At 37.2% G+C, this 21710-nt stretch overlaps 1 protein-coding gene across 3 annotated transcripts in view; it reads left to right on the top strand.

Moving 5' to 3' along the window:
• Positions 1 to 21710, top strand: part of ESR1 (estrogen receptor 1) — a 233883-nt gene that overhangs the window by 130738 nt on the left and 81435 nt on the right. The gene's annotated exons all lie outside the window — the stretch shown is intronic.

Genomic DNA, 21710 nt, shown 5'->3' with positions numbered 1-21710 from the left:
AAGCAAGTTACCTCCGCTCACTCCAGTTCCACCCTGTGCTCCCTGCGAGGACCCTCAGAGCCCCCTGAAACAGATTTTCTGCTCTGCTCTCCTCCTGCCTGCTCTGGTGTGATCACAGACTTCAGCACACCTCCTCGGGTGTGACGTACAGCTCCTCGTTCATCTCATTCCTTTTCAAATAGAATCTTGTACCGTAGCAATACAATGAGGAGTTAAATAGTGATTGAGTTTCCTTTCCCTTACAAACCAAAACCAAAGCCAAAGTGGAAGAAATGAAAAGAAAAAAAGGAAAGGAGAGGAGAGGAACCTAATACAAACAAAAGGCAAAGCAAAGACCATTTTAATACCAGAAAGCCTGAAAAAGTCCACTCAATGTTTGAGACAAAGTACTTGAAATTTCTTATGAATAAAAACTCTGCAGCACACATGCTCAAAAGCAGCTGCTAATGTAAATTAATTGTCTTCTTTACTAAATCAAAACAATCAAGTTTTATCTGGCAGTGTTTCCAGACCACACGAACTTGTTATTAGAAAACAAAGGATATGGTTTCAAATGACTATGGTAAATGAAGCCACATGATGGTTTTTGATTTTTGGCACGAGAGGATATGCAGAGAACTTTTTCTACTGCTAAGAAGGGGAAAAAATGAGCATAGATAATTTACTGTATGGTTGTATTATTGAACTGTGCCATCCCATTGTTACCTGACTGGGGAAATGTACTGAAATGGAACTGGACAAGTGCTTCACAGATCTGCATGGAGACTTTGGGCAAAGCTTTTACCTACTGATGGAGTATTTGTACAGCGGTCCTTTCTGCCGCAACCGTCTGCAGCAGCCTGTCTGAAGCTGGCTGAGCACTGGTGAAGCACTCAGGCTTGTTGGTTAGACAGATCCTGGTTTAAAATCTAACTTTGCTACTATTTAGCTGGTGAACCTTGGTTAAGTTAGTCTCTCTGTCATCCGTGCTAGTATACGCCTCCCAGGGTGGGCAGGGGTTGGAAGGATTACCTGAGACTGTATGTATGCTTAGTTATCAAGGTCTGGTACCATAATAAGGTCTGTGATAGATAACAGTCGTCTCAGGAACCACACCTCAGAAACAAATTTCCACTTGGTTTACCATTTCCCCGGTGCCAACAGCTACAGTTACATGGAGATTACGTGCTTATGCAGGTATTTCTTGATCTATCACCTGTTGACTCACAAGGAGGTAGATAATTTAGCTGTCTCTCGTCATCACAGCTTTCTCTTTTTCTTATAGTTAATAATTACTTCACGGTTCCCATTGCCCAGTTTTTAAACTCTTAACTTTTCCCCAGATATTTCATTTATGTAATGTGCCTATGAGTAGTGTTTTACTTGTGCTCAAATACAAAGCTACAGCTTTCCCCTCTGAACTCGCACCTGGCAGAATCTTCCATCTTTCTGTTCAGATTGAAATCCTACATCCTCTTCTTTTCCAGTTGATTTTCTTGCCCCACCTTAGGGGGCAGATCCTTGAGGCACGTTTAGCTGATTGATCACTGATTCTATTCCCGCTCTCCTCTTCAACAGCCAATTTGTGTAATACTGGACATAAAAGTTTATGGTAATTACTTTTGTTCAAGATGAGTTTTGAAATCCACCCATCGCCATTTTCTTTTCAGGCAGGCGCCTGAATTTTGATTTTCAGAAGTCAAAGTTGTGGAACTTAACGGGCCCTCTAAATAGTTGTATCTCTTGATTAAACTCATTAGTAGAAGAGAGATGTATGACTTACCTTGCTGCAGACAGAATCCTCAGATCATCTGTGGCTCTCATGGAAAGCAATATGAAATGGTTAGACACATCCTCTTTTAACCTCTAACGCATTGAACCCCACTGGGTGTCAATTTTAGCTAGGAAATTTGGGTGGGGGGGCAAAAAGTGTGTAAATAATCTACAAAGAAGATAATTATTTTACAGCTACAGTTTAGTTTTTTCCTCATTAATTATGAAATTGTGAAGGTTCTTGATGATGTGCAATCAGTGCTGTCCATTTAGAGAGAAATGTTGTTTTGCCCACCACTGCGCTAATGTTAATCTAATAATTAAATCATACGCTGTTGTAGGACTTCCTACACTAATGTGGAGCGCTTTCTTGGTTTAGACGTTGTAGATCATATTCTCTATTTTCTTAAAGACGCGGTATATACAGGCTTGTTGAAAAAAAGCTGAATAATCAAAAAGTTTACAAACTGAGAGGCAAAAGCAATGTCGTCTTGCTTTTCCAAAACCACTCCCCAGTAGAAAAGTGTCGAACAGTGTTATGAATCTCTCCCCAGATACTTTCGAGACATTTTCACAAACACACCTACTTTATTTTCATACAGTTGGGATCACTTATCATCTGATCTGCAACTTGCTGTTTTTCACTTAATATACTGTGACTGTCTTTCCAAGTCATGACATTTATCTCTAAAATTTTTTTGAAGCTCCTGTAGTGTTTAAACATTTTTATTCCTTTATGTACATGTGTGTGTAAGTAAACTACTTACATCTTTATTTCTTATACCTACCAATTTTTTGCTATATTATTGTTTTAAGATTCTCAAGATTTATGATAATTACCACTGTGTAGACATAAAATGTGCTCATGTTTTATAGAAAAGTTTGTTACATGACTAACATTCACGTTATTGTGTAAGATATTTGTTACTATAATTGCACAATGAAGTCAAAGAATTTACTAAGGAAAGAGTTTGTTTATTTTGGATCAATCTTTCTTTGATTCCTTTTCTTTTGATTGGAGTATATCCTTGAGTAATTTTTCAGAATAGGTATGAGGATTATGAACGTTCTGACCTCTCATATGTCCAAAAAGTTTGTCTTCATATTTGTTAATAGTTTTATTAACTATAAAATTCTAGGTTCAAATTCTTTCCCCCTCGGATCTTTGAAGATACTGTCCACCTGTGTTTTAGCATCTGTTGCTGCTAATGAGAAATTCTGGTGTCAGTTTGAGTCTTCTTTCTTTGAGGTCACCTGGCTTTTTCTTCTAGGAAACTATTATTTATCCTCTGAATGATGAAACTTCTCTATCGTGTCTCTAGGTGTGTTTCTTTTTTTTAATCCTGTAGCTCTTTGATGGGCTGTTCGATTAAAGCCTCATCGTTCTGCAGCTGGGCAAAATTTTCTTCTACTCTGTTTGAGTTTTCTTCTTTCTCTTTCTTGTCTCTTCTCTCCTTCTTGAATGCTTTTCTGGTATTGGATTCCCTGTCTCCCACGTCTTGGAGATTATCTCGTATCTTTCTGGTTTTGTTTTCCTTTGACACGACATTTAGAATATGCTCACTTTACCATCTATTAGACCCTCAGTCACATCAATTTTATTAGTAAATCTGTCTTTGAATTTTTAATTTCAATTTTGGTACCCATATTTTTAATTTCTAAGAATTTTTTTTGTCTGTATTCTATTTTTTCCTGGAACCCTACTTTTTCATCCCACAATTTCTAGAAAGAATTTATTCATAGCTGATTAGGAGTACACTCTGAGTGCAGAATATGATGGCACAAATGTTTGTTACTGTCTCCAAGGCTCCCTGATGCCCAGAAGTTATCACCTACCTCAACATCGCTTTCTCTCTTTTCCTCTACCCCCCAACACCACTGCTAAGTTCCAACTTTCATTTTGCTATCACTCTATGTACTGAGACCAGCAGACCTCTACTTCATGTTGTCATCGCTGAAATCTGCATTGTCAGTCCTGCTTTGCATGCCCTTATTTAGAGTGAGGTGAGAAAAATAAAGACTATGAAGGGGAATAAATTCAATCTCACTACACTCCCTTTTCATTGCAATCTCCTCCCATTTTATGCATGAAATAACCTGTAGTAGATCTCTCTGAGGATGGAGAAGATAATTTTTTAAGTACTCTTTTATTCTCAGAATGATCTCTATTTTCTTTCTTTCATGGCTCATTAATTTTATTTGTTTATCTTACGTTCTCTCTTTCTTGCTCTCGGTTTTCCTCAAACATCCGGTGGTCCATGGTGGTCTGTTTTGTTGTGTTCACATTTATTAGTTAGAGTCAAGGTTGAAACAGACAGCTGGCCAGTGATTTCACTGCAGTTGTGGGAATGTGTTCCCCCACCGGACCTCTCGCCACACTGGGCAAGCCGATCTGGTTCTGGGTCAGTGGACGGAGCATTTCCTCTTGCAGGCATACCTCCAAACTGAGGGGTGGGTGCAAGCAGGGCGACCGGCTGGAACAATGTGAAGTTCGAGAAGACTTCCTCTGTGCATGGTCCTGGGCAGAGCTGCCTTCTTGATTATTTTTTCTTCTTCCTGTCTACAGTTGAGATCTAGAATTTCTCAGTCTCTCTCTGGCCTCCAAACCCCGGGCAGAAATCATCTTCATATGTATCACCCACATTTTTAGCAAACTGAGCTCAGGCTTTGGGTGGAGGCTTAAAGGTCCAGGTTTATTGGGTGAGAGGGTGGAAGGACATGGTTTTCCAAGCTGTCCTGATTGCACTTCATTAATGAACTACCTTGATTATCACTCCAAGGTGCTTTGCATTTGTGAACTTCTGCCTTCTGGGAAGAACTCAGTTACTTCTGGTGTGTTACTTCTGCTCTAATTTCTGTACCAATTCATCCCATCTGCTTCCTACCTTGGAGAGAGCGGAGACATGTCGGTGTGCTCTGTCTTCATCCCTGAACCAGAAGCCCCTCTGATTTATTTTAAATAAGATTTTATATTCTTACAGACTCATGAACTTTATTACTGTAGATTTTTAGTGTTTGCATCCAGTGTTCAAACCCTTGTAAGCCTAAAAATTTTTTAAAGTCAGCCTTTATTTTCATGTGGAAGAAAGGAGCAGACTGAAATGAAGTTCTGTATTTCAAAATGTTCTGGAATGTTTCTTTAAATGAGCCATTCAAATATACATGAGCCCCTGCAAAGGAGTGCACACATGTGCACACACACAAACACACCACACCATTTCTCCTTGTCTCCTGTCACCTAACAATTCTTCCTGCAGACACAGGCAGCCGAGCGGTGGGTGGTGGTAGTAATTTCGCCATTTGCAGCATCAGTGGCTGAGGTCGGAATCTGTGCAGAGCCAGGCATGTCGACAACAGTAGTAAAACACGGACTCCTCGGGGCATGACTTTGCCTCCCACTTACCTCTTCTTTTGCAGCTGACGACCGCCCCAAACAGCAGTGGAGGCAGCTCTGGTTGACTTTTTTAGCCTGTGCCCGCTCTGAGCCACAGACAACCTTAGGTATTTTATTTCATCATGCCGGAACTCATGAAACTCAACTCAACTCATGGTCTCTCCCCACTCCCCGAGTCCTGTTCTGTGCTTCTTTGTTAGTGGCATGTCACCTCCCCACTTGACTTCCCTTTTGAAACATACCCTAATTTCCCCTAATCTGAAGTTAATTTATTCCTTGTCATCTCTGTGGGTCCCCTCCTTTCTAGTGACATCGCTGCGGTGCCATCCCCGTAGCCCTGGACTCTTGCACTCGTCTCTGCTGACCATCTGCCTTCTAGTTGCTTCTCATTCCCATTAGTTCTGCCTTTGCCCCCAGAGAGGTCCGCCAGTGCAGGGCTCTGATCATGACCAGATCAGACACTTTTAGGATCTCTGTTTGATTCCCTCTCTGTCCTCCACACGCTCACGACAGTGCTCGGCATTCAGTAACTACGGTTAATAAAGACCAGTGTTGCGTAGAGCTAGGAGAGGAGGGAGGTTAATGAAGATGCTTGTGTCATTCTGCCACTATCCCTTCCCTGTGCCTTCACCCTGGCCTCTGGCATCTCTCAGTCTTCCTGTCACCACATGCATGGTCAAGGACATCCATATGTAAGAAGCCTACCTGTATTTTATAGAAACAGACAGAAATTTGTAGGGAAGCAAACCCCACCAGGGCTTCTTTCTGGGCTCCCTGACGATAAGCCTGGCGATGGGGCCATCACAGTCGTGCTCCTTACGGGAAGCGGGTCTCCTCCTCTCCCACTCTAGAGAGCAGACCCAAGATAATGACAGCAGTGTTGCTACAGGGAGTGCCGAGGATCTCCTCTAATTTACATTTTAAAGGGAATTGTTCACTGTCTGTTTTTAGTAACAGATTGCATGGGGAGACGCTGAACAGCTGACCAGGAAGCCCCGCACTTGAAGAAACAAAGCCTCTGTCCGTAGCATGGTGTCACCTCGTGCCGTGACTCATTGACACTTTGTTCTTCTCAACAGGATGACTTTCTGCCCTAATGAGCTCATTCCATTTTCCTTTTTTCTGCGTCTTTCCCAAGCCATTCTCTCCCCCTGGAGTGCCCATCTTTACTTGTCAGACCTTCTAAAACAAGCGTAAATGCTACTGCTTCTGTGACATTCCTCACCTCCAACCCAATAGAAACCTTTGGTTTCATCTAAGCATTTGTTTACATTTTTATTATAGTGTAGTTTACCTAGATCAGATTTTTTTTGGTGGACATATTTTATTTCTTCCAGACTCAGTGTATTTCACTCACTTAGGTATTCCACATAGCACCTAGCATAGTACCTTGTGCACCACAGATGATCAACAGATCTTGTTGAATGGATTTATATTAAATTGGCATCCTTTGTTTGTCCTGGCTGCTAGAGGTTCTCATCTGGGGGAGAATGTCTATAGCTCACTTTTAAATATGGCTAATAGTCTTCATGGAAAAACAGATAGAAATGACAGCTGTAAGATTATCTCATTTAATCCTTATGGCAAGTGGGTGAAGTAGGGATTTATTTTCATTTTACTGGAAAGGAAACAGGCTTAGGGAAGTTGAATAACTTGCCAAGGATACGCAGCTGGTAGGAAAGAGTAGAAGCATTGTCATCTGTCTGTGTTTGTTTGTACGCTGGTTTATTATTGTCTGAATTGTGAACAAACTAAAGAATATAGCTGAACTGTCAGCCTATTCCTATTTTGATAAGTTGGCATGCCATAGTGCAGTCAACAGAGAGATACCGGGGTCTTCTCCTGAGTGACTCCCCACGCTGAGAGTTTGGGGTGCCCAAAGCTGTTACTACGTTGTCAATGTTACCATTTTCTGGGTGCCCACTCTGCTGCCAGCACCAGCCTCACAAGAGCCCCCTCCCTCCTCTACTCTGTTAGACATGGGAGCTGAGAAAGTCCTTGTGGAAGTTACCACCACTTTCCAAATGCTGTTGGAAACAAACACAAGTTCGCAGAAGAGCCAGTGAGTGCATCTTGTTGGTAGAAAGGAAAGCTTTGCGTATTGTAAACACTTGGTGAGTGTTTTCTGACTAGAGACAGGACTGGAAAAACACAGCTCCCTGGCTTTCTTGATTCACAGACAGTTTATAGATCCTTCTCGTTTCTGTAATTCCCTTTCCCTGATGTCAGACACCTAGCAGGGTTGTGTATTCGTTTTGTTTGGTTTCGATTTTCATCATTGATTTGAAGCAGAGGTCGGCAAACTTTTTCTGTAAAGGGCCAGGTCGTGCGTATTTTAGGCTTTGTGGGCTCTTCAGCCTCTGTCACACCTCCTTGACTCCACCGCAGACAAGTAGCGGCCGGAGACAACCTGTGAGTGACAGGCGTGGCTGTGTTCAGATGCGCCTTTACTGAAAACTGAGGGCATCAGCCTGGGAGGTGGCATTCTGACCCCTGATCTGAAGCAAAGACAAAATGTGCTGTGCTGATTAGATGTTACTGTGCTTGCTTCTGTGTTGTCTATATTTTTCTAAAATTTACTGGGCAGGAAATGACTAAACTGATGACAGGACCATCTAATTTAATCATCGAGATAATAGTGGCTGACACTTATTGACTGTTTGCTATGTGTGAGGCACTTTGCTAAGCGTTTTAATTCTATTATTTATAAAGTAAATACGATTATTATGTTCATTTACAGCCAAGAAAACTGAGTCACAGAGAGCCTGCCAGAGGTCACATGTTGCTGGTATACCGACAGGTGGTCTGATTGCGGGATTCATGAGCACCTGTATGGATAATAATAGTGATACTAAACTGAGAGGGAAAAGCATGGGACTTACAATCAGAAATCTGGCTCCCATTCCGACTCTATTTCGTGGCAAAGTACGTTAACCCTGAGCCTCAGTTTTCCAAATGATAAAAGGGGACTAATAATGGAACCTGTTCTCCCAACCTTGGAGACTTCTGGAGGATAAAAGGTTATGTGAATGTGTTTTCCCAACTGTAAACACTGTATGATTGTTAGCTGTTAGGTTCTCATTTGGATAAATCTTGATATTTTTTATTGAAGTATAGTTGATTTACAACACTGTGTTAGTTTCAGGTATACAGCATAGTGATTTAGTTACACTCATGTCTATATTACTTTACGGGACGGTTTATTAAAGGATACTGAATACATTTCCCTGTGCTATGTTGTTTATCTGCTTTATGTATGGTAGTGCGCATCTGCGAATTCCATACTCCCAATTGATCCCTCCCCCAACCCCGAGAAAGACACATATTATATGATATCACATACGTGGAATCTAAAAAACAGTACAAATGAACTTACTTACAAAACAGAAACAGATTCACAGACATAGAAAACAATCATAGTCTTTTTTTAATGTGAAATGAAAATTTTTGAGAAAAGCAGTGAAACTCTTGAAATTGTAAGAGGTTGATAGTGTTGACACCCAAAGCTGTCCTCACTATTTTTTTCCTTGATCTCTCTCAGCTCCAGAGCACTCACCTCTCTTAGGTCTTTGTTGTTTTGCAGGTAGGCCCCTCTCTGCTGTAAGATTAAGCTGTTTTAAAAGCATTGGGTGGACATTGGGTGGGTAGAGCTGAGGCTGGGATGCAGAGAAAGAGGTCAAAGGGCACGTAAAATATAGTGCTGTTTTTATAGAGTTCACTTGTGTGATTCTCAATTACCCACGTCTTGTTAAAGGCTGACGTGGCTGACACAGTCTGAGACACCCCTCTTTCCATCCCTTCTACCCCTCAGCACAGCCTCTGGCCAGAAGTTAGTAGCTTACTCACAGGGATGGAATGGTACACATCTCCCCATCTGGAAAAAACACACACAAAGTAAAAGAATTGAGACAACCTTAAATGCTGCTCCTTTTTCCACCCAAGCAATTCCTTTGCAATATTGTGCTTAGTAAGTTCCCCCTTTAGTTTTTCCTCAGCTCTCCTTTATTAGCCCTTTAGATAAATGTCCATGTTAATTTGGTGTATTAGTTGGGAGTCTCCAGAGAAATGAACCAATAGGATCTATGTATCTTTGTATCTATGTGTCTGTCATCTTTCTACCTGTCTATAGAGCAATACTTATTTTTAAAGAATTGACTCGTGGGATTGTGGATGCTGGCAACTCCAACATCTGTGGTGCAGGCCAGCATCCTGGAAACTCAGGGAGGGTTACAGTCCTGAGGCAGAATGCCTTCTTAGGGAGACTTCAGTCTTTCTCTTAAGTCCTTCAGCTGATTGGCCAAGTCCATCCACATTGTGGAGGATAATCTGTTTTACTTAGTTTCCTGATTGTAAATGTTAGTCACATCTGAAAAATACATTCACAACAACATCTGGACTAGTGTTTGACCAAACAACTGGGCAACCAAGTTGTCACATAAAGTTAGCCATCACACTTGGTACTCGTAACCGGTCATTATAGCCTGTCTGTAAACCGGAAGTGGAGAGAAATGCTGATTGTTCCGAACAATGTCCCGTGGCATGCTGAGATCAAGGAGCCTCTCTTAAGTCAGAGGGCAACAGGGGATGCTTGCAGTGTGCTTGCCTCTACAGTTTACCCGAGTAGTGGGTTCTCCTGCTGTTTGGCTTTGGGCATGTAACACCACGTTGACTAATTTCAGAGGACATTTGTCAAGGTGGAGATGATGATGTGTATATTATTTTTATCAGCCCAAGAATTGTAAAGGGTTCATTCCTTTTTTTTTCTTTTTAAGATTCAGATTTTTTTTAATGCTCAATAAAATAAACTTCTTTATTTCATTGAAAAAAAAATGGGAAAAAGAGGATTGTCTACAGAAGTGTAATTGCCTCCTGTTTGATAGCATCATAACTTTATTTTCACCTAAGGCTTAGAGATTCTGTCCTGCTTATGTGAGATTTATAGACCATCTGTATTAGTTGAAAAATGAAATAATAAGTCCATCAACCAGTTATATTTTGTGAGGGAGGGGAGTTTGACACAACAGTAAGCCAACTATTTAACTTAAAAGTTTTCGCAGCGACTTGACTTAATTGCTAATTTTGATACCATGGCTACAGAACCTTTTTCCTTTTATCTGAATTCTTACTGTTAATAACTGTAAAATTGGAGGATCATGCTCTGATTGAGTTCAACTATATGCTTGAAAAGTAAGAGCAGACAAGGCTAACAACGCTTTCATGATTATCTCAGAATAATAAGCTGATAACAGTATGTCCAACAGGAATTTATCCATTCTTAGATTTTTTTTTTCTTTTTGTTCCCCCAGCATTTATAGTATGTCCCTTTATGCCACAATATAACCTTCATAAATTCTGATAAAGCTGGCCTTAAATGCAAATTTATTTCTTGAAACATTCTAACATCACATCAATTTAAAAGATTCTTCAGATTTTATGAGGCATGGGATGTATTCAAATAGAATTTACATAGATATTTTAATGTATGTTTGGGAATGGTTGCAATGAAGCTGTTCATGGTCGTGTTAGGTACTAAAAACGACTTTTTATGTTACTTATCAACATTTTAGAACTCTGCTGAAAATTTCAATAAAATCTGCTTCTAAAAGGTAGGATGGTTCAGTATCTCTTCATAAAGGTTAACACAGGATGCCATACCATTTTGTACACAATTCAGACTTTTAATAAAGATTCAAAATATGTACCTTTCAGAGGTAAATAATATAAGGTAAGTAAACAATTTAGATGCAGTGTGAATAAATATGGACATGACTGAATATAGTATCTTTGAGGAGCAGAACTAGGAGGTTTTCACTTTTAATTTTGTACCTTCTACACTGAATGTATATTTCTACATCCATTACAACCCCAACAATAATAGCTAAAGCTTTGTCTTTTCAAATGTACAGTTGAGTAAAAACTAAAAGGCAGTACTTTGAGATATAAAGTAATGAAACTCTTCCAAATGATTTTTATGTGAATGAAAATTCATCCCTATCACGTCTTCAGAAAATGATAAATCTTTCCCATCCTTTTCCCCCAGCTTTATTGAGATATCATTAACATATGACATTGCATAAATTAAAAGTATATAATGTGATGATTTGATACATGTATATACTGTGAAATAATTACCACAATAAGGTTAATTAACACTTCCATCACCTTACATAATTACATTTTTTCTGAAGTGAACACATTTAAGATCTATTGTTTTAGCAACTTTCAAGTATATTATACAGTACTGTTAGCTATAGTCATCATACTGTACATTAGATTCCCCAGAAATTATTCATCTTATAAGTGGAAGGTTGTACCCTGTGACCAATATTTCCTCATTTCCCCCACACCTCAGCCCCTGGTAACTACTAGTCTATTCTCTGTTTCTATAAGTTCAACTTTTTCAGATTCCATGTCTAAGTGAGATCATACAGTATTTGTCTTTCTCTGTCGGATTTATTTCACTTAACATAATGCCTTCAAAGTCCATCCAATTTGTTGCAAATGTCAGGATTTTCTTCTTTTTATGGCTGAATATATATACACACACATATATTGTCTTTAATCCATTTGGATTAACTTTTCTGAATTGTGTAAGATAGAGGTTTGATTTTATTCTTTTGCATGTGGCTACCCAGTTTTCCCAGAATCAGTAATTGAAGAAATTATCATTTTTCCATTGAATATTCTTGGCTCCCTTGTCAAATATTAGTTAACGTATGTGCATAGATTTATTTCTGGCTTCTTAGTTCTACTCCATTGTTCTGTGGTGTCAGTTTTCATGCCAGTGCCATAGTGTTTTGATTACTATTGATTTTTAATATGGTTTGAAATTAGGAAGTGTGATGCCTCCAGCTTTGGTCTTATATCTCAGGATTGCTTGGGCTGTTTGGGGTCTTTGTGGTTCCATGTGAACTTTAGGATTCTTTTTTTATTTCAGTAAAAAAAAATGCCATTGGAATATTGATAGGGATTACATTGAATCTATAGATGGCTTTGGGTACTATGGATATTTTAACAATATTAATTCTTCTAACTCATAAACATGGGATATATTTCCATTTATTTGTCTCTTTTTCAATTTCTTTCAATCATCTTTCATCAATGTCTCATAGTTTTCAGTGTAAAGATCTTTCACCTAAATTTATTACTAAGTATTTTATTCTTTTTAATGTAATTGTAAATGAGATTGTTTTATATATTTAATTTTTTCAGATAGTTTGCTGTTAACGTGCAGAAACACAACTTTTTTTGTCTGTACCCTGCAAATTGACTGAATTTGTTTGTTCCAACAGTTTTTGGTAGAGCCTTTAGGATGCTCTCTATATAAGATCATGTCATCTGCAGACAGAAACAATTTTACTTCCTCTTTCTGATTTAATTGGAATGTGTTTTATTTCTTACCTGATTGCTCTGGCTAGGACTTCCAATACAATATGATGTTGAAAAAGAATGGTGAGAGTGTGTACCCTTGTCTTGTTTCTGATGTTAGAGGAAAAACCTTCAACCTTTCACTATTGAGTATGATGTTAGCTGTGTAGGTTTGTCATATATGACCTTTATTATGTTGAGATATGTTCCTTCCATACCCAATTTGTTGAGAGTTTTGGTCATGAAAGGTTGTTAAATTTTGTCAAATGATTTTCTGCATCTTTTGAGATGATTGTATTATTTTTATCTTTCATCCGATTAATGCAATATGTCAGACATTGATTTGCATCTTATGAACCATCCTTGCCTTACATCCCAGGGATAAACCACACTTGGTCATAGTGTATGATCCTTTTAATGTGCTGTTGAATTCAGTTTACTAGTATTTCACTGAAATTTTTTCATTTATATTCATCAGGGATATTGGCCTGTAATTTTCTTTTCTTGTAGTGTCCTTATCTAGCTTTGGTATGAGGGTAATACTGGACTTATAAAATAAGTTTGGGAGTGTTCCCTCCTCTTCAGCTCTTTTGGAAAAGTTTGAGAACGACTGACATTAATTTATCTTTAAATGTTTGGTAGAATTCACCAATGAAGCCATCTGATCTGTTAGGAGGTTTTCAATTACTGATTCAATCTCCTTACTTGTGATGGTACTTACAGAGCCTTTTTGATTTTACATGTCCTTCTCATCTGGAAAGTATAGCATGTATCACATTAGAATAGTATTTCTTATGATGTTTCATTGTGTCCTGATTTGGATTAATTGAGAAATAGCATAAGAGTAATAACTCTCTCACATTTAGTTTTTATTTCCTATTCAGACAAGCATGACATAGAGCTAATAAAATTTGAAAAGCAAAATTTTTGTCATTGTTAGAAATTATCTTCTGTTGGCCATTCTCACCTAATGTTTTAAATAGTTTACCTTCTATGCAGTGCTTTCCTCTGTACTCAGATGTCCCTTTAACAGTATAAAGTTTTGATAATTCTTTCCCTTTTAGCACTCACAGAAACTCCAAAAATCTTATATGTATCTATCTATGTATAAAATAGACATAACTATATAACTCTATAGTTAAAAGTAAGTCTACCACTGAAAATAATAAGAGAATTTTCAGTTAAGGCTTGTTGAAGTCTTTAAACATTTATTTAGAGACTTCCTTTGCTGGTAGTATGGTGACTAGATATCCTGGATAACCAATTGAAAACAACTATAAATTCTGGATTACATATCAAATAATATCTTTCAAAATGTATCACTGAGCCGGCTAGAAAATAAGACATAGCGAACAAAAGAAAATGAAAGCAAGACTCTTGGAATATAAGAGACCCTGAAAGTTTCCATTTTGACCTGCACATAGTCCAACAGAAGGTTCCCATGTAAATCTGGGGCTTCAGAAACTACACCATCAGTGTTAGGATGGATACGAAAATAACTTTTCGTGTAGAAAGAACAGTAACAAAACTTGACTGATACCACTTTGGCTCTGGATGGAGGAAAGAAAAATAGCTTCCTTGTAAAATGATAACCACAAGCTGGCCCTCATGTGAGCTTACAGCAGGGATTGTAGTCCAAACGAACCACAGCCAGACTTTGTTCTTTAGTGTGGACCCAGGTTGATAGTGACCACAGGGCACTGGGAAAAGGAAACTCAGATCCTTGCGGGAGAATGGAATTTCAAGCTGGGCCTCAAAGATTTCCCACTAAAATGTTTCAAAGAATATGCACCCATAGTCAGAAATCACCAAACACCCACTCCTTCCCAAAACAAACCGCTATGAGTAAGCCAGCAAGAAAAAAAAAGAGAGAGAGAAAGAATAGAATCAGACTCAGAGACTTCAGATATTGGAGATTTAGACATTAGTACAAAAGATACATGTTTTAAGAAGTAAAGGAGGAATTGAAAATATTAGCAAGTAGTAAGAAGGTATAAAAATGATGAAGCAGATTTGAAAACAGCATCAAATAGGGCTTCTGGAGATAAAAAGTATAATAATTATAGTGAAACAATTATTAGATGGGTTATGTAGTAGAATGGATATAGCAGAAGTTTAGTAAACTAAAAAATACATTCAGACAGTTGATCAGGAATGAAGCTTGAGGAGATAAACAGATAGCAAATATGAACTTCAATTTAAGAGACACGAGGAACAGAATACAAAGGTGTAATGAATTCTAACTAGAGTTAAAGAAGAGATAGTGAATGGAATGGAAAAATACAACATTCAGGAAATATAATGACTGAGAATCAGCCAGAAATGTTGAAAGACACCAATCCTCAGATTCAGGAACCCACAATGTGCAAGCAGAAAAAGCCAAAAGAAATCCCCACCAAAACCTATCTTGGTGCCTGGTAGAACATCGAAGATGAAGAGCTTATCTTAAATGCAGCCAGGGAGATCGCCTTCAAAGGAAGAGGCAATTAGATGCTTGATTTCTCAATAGCAACCATGAAAATGAGAAGTTAGCAGGATGATATTTTAAATATCCTCGGAGAATATAATTTTCAACTTACAATAGTGTACATAGTAAAAATCATCTTTCAGGAACAAAAATGATATAATGGCATTATCAGAAAAAAAGTTTCCTACCAAAAAAAAAAAAATCACTAAAGGAAATTTTGGAGGATGTGTTTTAGGCCTAAGAAATAAGATTCTGGAAAGAACGTTTGGTATGCAAGAAGAAATTGTGAGTAAAATATTGAGAAATATGTGAGTAAATAAAAATAAGCATTGACTAATGAAGCAATGATAATGTCTGATTTGAAGGTTAAATAGTTAAGTAGGACTGAAATATGGGACCATAGTAGTACCTAAGTTGGGAGGGGGGTGATGGGATTTGAAGTGGTCTATGAACCTTGTATCCTTGGTATCTCTTTTATGTCCAAATTTCCTCTTCTTATAAGGACACCTTCTTATAAGATTGGATTAGGTCCCAACCTCATGGCCTCATTTTAACTTAATCACCATTTTAAAAAGCCTTATCTCCAAAAGCCATCGTATTCTGAAGGACTGGGGGTCAGGACTTCAACATATGATTTTGGGAGGGACACCATTATCTGCCCATAACCATTATAAATGCAACTTTTGTAGTAAAATCCCATCTTCTGGAAAAGGAAGAGACCAAAGTTATTTTGGAGAATTGAACTTGGCTATTTAATTTAAAATGAGTTTAGGAGAAAGTGGATATTAAGTATACTGGGTCTCCTTTGTTTTGATTTTATTAATGACTTGAATATGTGTAAAAAACTTAATACAGCCATAAAAAAGAATAAAATAACGCCATTTTCAGCAACATGGATAGACCTGGAGATCATCATACTAAGTGAAGAAAGACAGAAAGAGAAAGAAAATTGCCATATAATATCACTTTTATGTGGAATAAAAAAAAAAAAAAGGATGCAAATAAACTTATTACAAAACAGAGACAGACTCACAGACTTAGAAAACAAACTTATGGTTACCAGTGGGGGAAGTGGGTAGGAGGGATAAACTGGAATTTGGGGATTTGTAGATGCTAACTACTATACATAAAATAGATAAACAACAAGGTCCTACTATATAGCACAGGGAAAACTATATTTAATACCTTGTAATGGCCTATAATAAAAAATAATATGAAAAGGAATATATATGAGTCATTATGCTGTACACTAGAAATTAACACGTTGCAAATTGACTCTACCTCAGTTAAAAAATAAAAAAACTCAATGAAATAAATGATAGACTCTATCATAATTCAATCACCTATTTCTTACTTTAGTATTATAAAACTATCATTCCCTGGTAAATAGCATCATAAAAGATCATTTTTAATTTACTTTCAAGAATCTATGGTGACTCGAATTAAGAAAACAGAGTGTGAAACCTGCTTTAATGAGTGCTTAACAATTAAAAATTAATTGCACAGTCCTTTTAAAGTTCTTGAAAATAATCTGTTTTAACCAGGATGAACAGTTCTCCTCTTAAGTATTATTTGTAATATTGCTTTTCTTGATTAATCTGGGTTTATTTCTAGATAATGGGTGATAAATCTTTGACACATTTGCTTTCTAAATACGAAACTGAATATAGAATTAAAACTTAATGAGCTTTAGTGCTGTAACCTCAACAGGCATAATCCATAATCTTTGTTTGCTGTTGGTTTTTCAATAAGAAATATTTCATCATGTAATAGAGTGGCTCATATAAGAACCTTAAAAATAACCAGGACAGATTTCCCAAATTGCATAATGCTATTATCTAGTTAACTGTGCATAATCTTTTATGACAGCCATTTTATTTAATATTTGCTTGCCTGATGTTGAAAGATTCAGACAAACAATGCACTTTTAGTTGTCACATTTTGGAAAGGGTTCTTAGGAAAAATAATAGCCTTTTAGTTGGTTAGTAAGTGATGGGTTTCTTGGAACATGCTGCTTGCTAATTTTACTAGACAAGAAAATAAATTCAAATGGTCAGCTACATTCCAATTTGTATTTTTCTTCTAAAGTCCTCCCCTTTTGCATTCTTGGATTTTGACACTCCTACACACCAGTTGAAGAACTTGTTAGAGTGTTCAAAAGAAATTGTTGCAATTAATTTTCTGGTTTCTTCCCTCTTTGATGTGTCACTATAATGCTTTGAAAAGTTTTCAGTGTCTGGCATCTGTTCAAGGACAATTTCTTGACTTTGAGGAGGGGGAGAAGCAATGAAGGAAAGAATATATACATTTTTCTTAAATGGGAGAAAAAATTATTTTTGTCTAAATAATCTAAAATATTTTTCTAGTTAGGTGACAAAAAAATAGGTAACTAATTGACACAGTTAACTATTATAGTGATCTTCTCTCTTCAGGGTCGCCATTGGGGACAGAATTAGACCAGCAGTTGGTAACATCCAACATGTCTACTTATCTTGCCCAGAAGAAATTCAGAAAGATGAGCTCTGCAAACTGGAGCCATCTGAAGTTTTAAAATGGCTGCAGGTGTCTTAGTCGAAGACTAATTTTATTTTCTAATGATTAGAAAGAATGACCAGACCATGAACTCTGGGGTCGGGCTCTGTTTCTCATGTCCTGCACAGGATGTTCTGAGCAGTTTCTATTTGTACTTGTACAGCGGTTATGGTCTTCTTGTTCACTCTATACTTGCATCTGAAGGTTTAGAGGTATTTTACCTTTCCTTGATTCTTTACAAACTTGTTTTACTTTTTTTTTTCCTTCCCATATTGCCATTCCTAAAGTAATGACAAATTTTCACTAGTGGGTAGGAAGGGAAACAAATAATAAAACCAGTGATCTGGAGGAGTTTCTTATTCATGGCCTTACTCGCTTTTTAATAACCAATACTTAGCACCCAGAAGGCATTTAGCCAATTTTTGTGGGATTGTGTTGAATTTTTCTTAGAGTAAATGAAAATAAAGGAAACAGTACTATAGAAACTTTCAATCTAAAGGAAACATCAAGACAAAAATTTCTATACTTTCCTTCTTCTTATGAGTTTTTTCCCTTGTAAAACAAATCTGCATTTAAACATAAGACATTCCTTAGTGACAGATTAAGCGCAACAGAATGAACGTGAGAAATACATGTAGAACGTCTATTAAAAAGGCAGTTGGAAGAAATAGACTCAAGGACATAGAAAAACTGTGGTTACCAGGAGGGAAAGGGTGGTGGGATAGATTAAGAATTTGGGATTAATAGATTCACATTGCTATATATAAAATAGATAAACAATAAGGACCTACTGTACAGCACAGGGAACTATATTCAATTTCATGTGATGACCTATAATGGAAAAGAATTTGAAAAAAAAAATATATATATATGTATAACTGAATTGCTTTGCAGTACACCTGAAACTAACATTGTAAATTGACTACACTTCAGTAAAAAAAAATAAGAATTAAAAAAATATAAGCTGTGAAATATAAACCAAGAATATAAGATTATTCTCATTGTTCACAGAAAGTTACTCCTGCTCTAGTTTGAGCAGTTTCAGCTATACTGAATTTAAAAATTCAGATGTGTGCAATCTTTTCTTAGCCCTTGCTCCCTTGGTAGGCATCTGCCTAACTTGGTTTCCCAGCAGCCGAAATGTCTGTCATTGAGCTAAACTCTTCATGTCTGTAGTGAACACATTTTCCTCAAAAAGAATGTGTAGCTTTGGTCAAATGTGAACATCAAAACTAAAAAGTTCTGCAGTGTTTCCAGGCAAATCAGTTGGATCTTCATCATTGATAGACTGTGAAACCTGAGTTTAACGTTATGTAGATTCTTTTTATATTTTACAGATACATTTATATAGATAATCCCACTAAATTCATTCACTTTGTGTTTGGTTCCATTAATACATGTTTACTGGCTGCCTGCTGTGTACAAGTTGATGAAGACGTAGATATGATGCAGGCAGGGTCTGTGCTCTGGAAGAGCTCACAGCCTAATGGGCAGGCTACCACGCAGACACCAGGGACGAAGCAGGCGGGGACTGGAACTCAGAAGCCATGGAGACCTGTTTCAAATCCCACTTTAACTGTGCTCCCAGGCATGTTACAGACTTTTCTCTAGGAGCCTCTATTTCCTTACTGGTAAAGCAGGTTAAACATATAAAATGCTTATCTTGGTGAGTATCATTTATAAAAGTGTTCATAGACTGCCTAGAACAATGCTTATCCTAAAGAAATGTGATTTAGGCCACATATGTAACTTAAAATTTTTTAGTAGCCACATTAAAAAGGTAAAAAGAAACAGATGAAATTAATTTTGATGATCTATCTGATTTAACTCAATATATCCATAATGTTAGCTTTCCAACATGTAATATAAAATATTATTAAGCAGCTATTTTGCATTCTTTGCTTTGTACTAAGTCTTTGAAATCTGGTTTGTATTTTACACTTAAGGCATCTCAATTTGGATGTTAACTTTTCATGGAGGCTATTTGAATCTGTATTTAGTTTCATAAATTTTAGTTTCATAAACTTTTTCATGGAGGATATTTGAATCTGTATTTAGTTTCATAAATTTTAGGGTGGAAAAAGTAGAGTCACAGACCCAAGTTGTTCCAAATATATTATTTTGAAAACTGAAATGAGTATCAGTTTTCAATTTTCAAATTTAAGCAAATTAAAATTACATAAAATTAAAAACTCTGTTCCTTAGTCACACTAACCACATTTTAAGTGCTCAACAGCCATAGGTGACTAGTGGCTATCATGCTGGAGAGCGCAGCTCAAGGATGACAACTCAGTATGATAAATGCTTTACCAGAGGCATGAGCAGAGAGTTCTAGGGAGTTAAGAAAGGAATCAGTGGAGTGGATCTTGAAAACCCAATGGAAACTTACCAAGTAGAGAGGAGGAGGGAGAAAGAACACTTTGATTTGGTCTCTTGGAAGCAAGTGAAGTGGCCATAGTAGACTCATTTAATCTTTCAACAGTGCGTTACTGAACACACATTTTGTGAGGTGCATGGGCAGGTGTTGGGGCTTCAGTTAGATGGATATGGTCCTTGAGCTTAAGTAGCTTAGAGTCTAAATATGACTCACGGGCCTATGTTTCAGAGAGGTGGTTATGGGTGTGCCAAATACTGTTGCTTTTGTGGCTCAGATTTCTAGCTTTTCATCCTCAAGATTTCCTTATGAATCAGACTTTTTGGAGCTGTAAGCAAATTTACTTTGCTTAATTCATTTCCCACGGGGGAAAAAAGCTGGTTTTTGTTTTGTTGTTGTTGTTTCATTGTTGCCTGTGATGGGCATAGCCTGTCCTGAAGGTTTCTTTCTTGTGGCATCTGGGGTCTAGTAGTCATTTGCTTGTTGGCGTTTCAACTGTTTTTTATTTTATTAATTTAATTTTTTTAATGGAAGTACTGGGGATTGAATCCAGGACCTCATGCATGCTAAGCATGCACTCTACCACTGAGCTACACCCTCCCCTCAACTGTTAACCCAGATTGAACCAAATCCCATTCCTGTCTTTGGATCTTTTACTTGAATACCTGGGGCAGTGGTGGGAGTGGTTGCTATTCTGTTACTACTCTGGGATGTTGGACCTATCCTTGAGACAAACAGAAGATGGTTTAGATTCAGGTGACTCAGTTCTGCTGTTGACCATCTCTCCCTATATAAATGCCCTTCTTAGTTCTGGCCAGAACAAGAACAAAATGGCAAAATAAAACAGAAATACAATGTGAAAAGCATCTCAATGTTCATTGTTTTGCTTGTTTCGCCCAACTCTAGGTGATAGGACTAAGTTTGATCAGTCTTCGGGGGGAAATCAGTATTGATATATACTTGGCTTCTGAATTTTCTCATAATACACTTACTCATTTCTTCATCCATTCAATTAACATATGATTTACAATAAACTAGTAAATGAAAAGTATCTGTGGTAGACCATTCAAGAAATAGAAGTTGAGACATTAGATAACTGCAAACCCAAACTGTTGTGCTCAAATGACATGATCTTTTTTTTTTTTGTAGCAACCTTAGGAAACTTAGAAAGCTTTTTACACTCTGATCCCCCACAAAATGATTTTTTTTCAACCTCAGTCCCAGTGTTGAAAAATGAAACAGAAGACACAAAATACACCAGAGGGTTAAAATTACAGTTGTAGGAACATCAAATAGACAAGCATAACCCATTACGACTGCTAATACTGATGCATCAGGAGAAAAATACATCCTGAAAAGTAATGTGCAGAATAACTGTGATTGCTGGATGTTGATAGAGCCAAGAATCTAAGTTATTTTTCAACAAACCATCATTCCACTTTCTGCCTCTTTTTTAACATTGCTTTTAGCTGGGCAAAAGTGATTTGAAATTTTTGTCAGAGTTCAAAATTTAAATCAAGTTCACTTTGTTAACACTCCATTGGATGGAGTAGCACAAGTTAAAAACAGAAATAATAGAAAAGCGGTTGGTTAATTACTATATATAAAACAGATAAACAATGAGTTTCTTCTGTATAGCACAGGGAATTATATTCAATATATTGTAATAATCTATAATGAAAAAGAATATAAAAATGAATATATGTATGTATGTGTATGAAACATTATGCTGTACAATTTCTGGTGAAATTGACACCACATTGTAACCTGACTATACCTCAATTAAAAAAAGAAAAAAGAAAAGGGAATAGAAAAGCTTTAGA

This window comes from Camelus dromedarius, chromosome 6, assembly GCF_036321535.1.
Source record: "Camelus dromedarius isolate mCamDro1 chromosome 6, mCamDro1.pat, whole genome shotgun sequence".
NCBI lineage: Eukaryota > Metazoa > Chordata > Mammalia > Artiodactyla > Camelidae > Camelus > Camelus dromedarius.
This window is presented reverse-complemented; position numbering and strand designations above follow the sequence as displayed.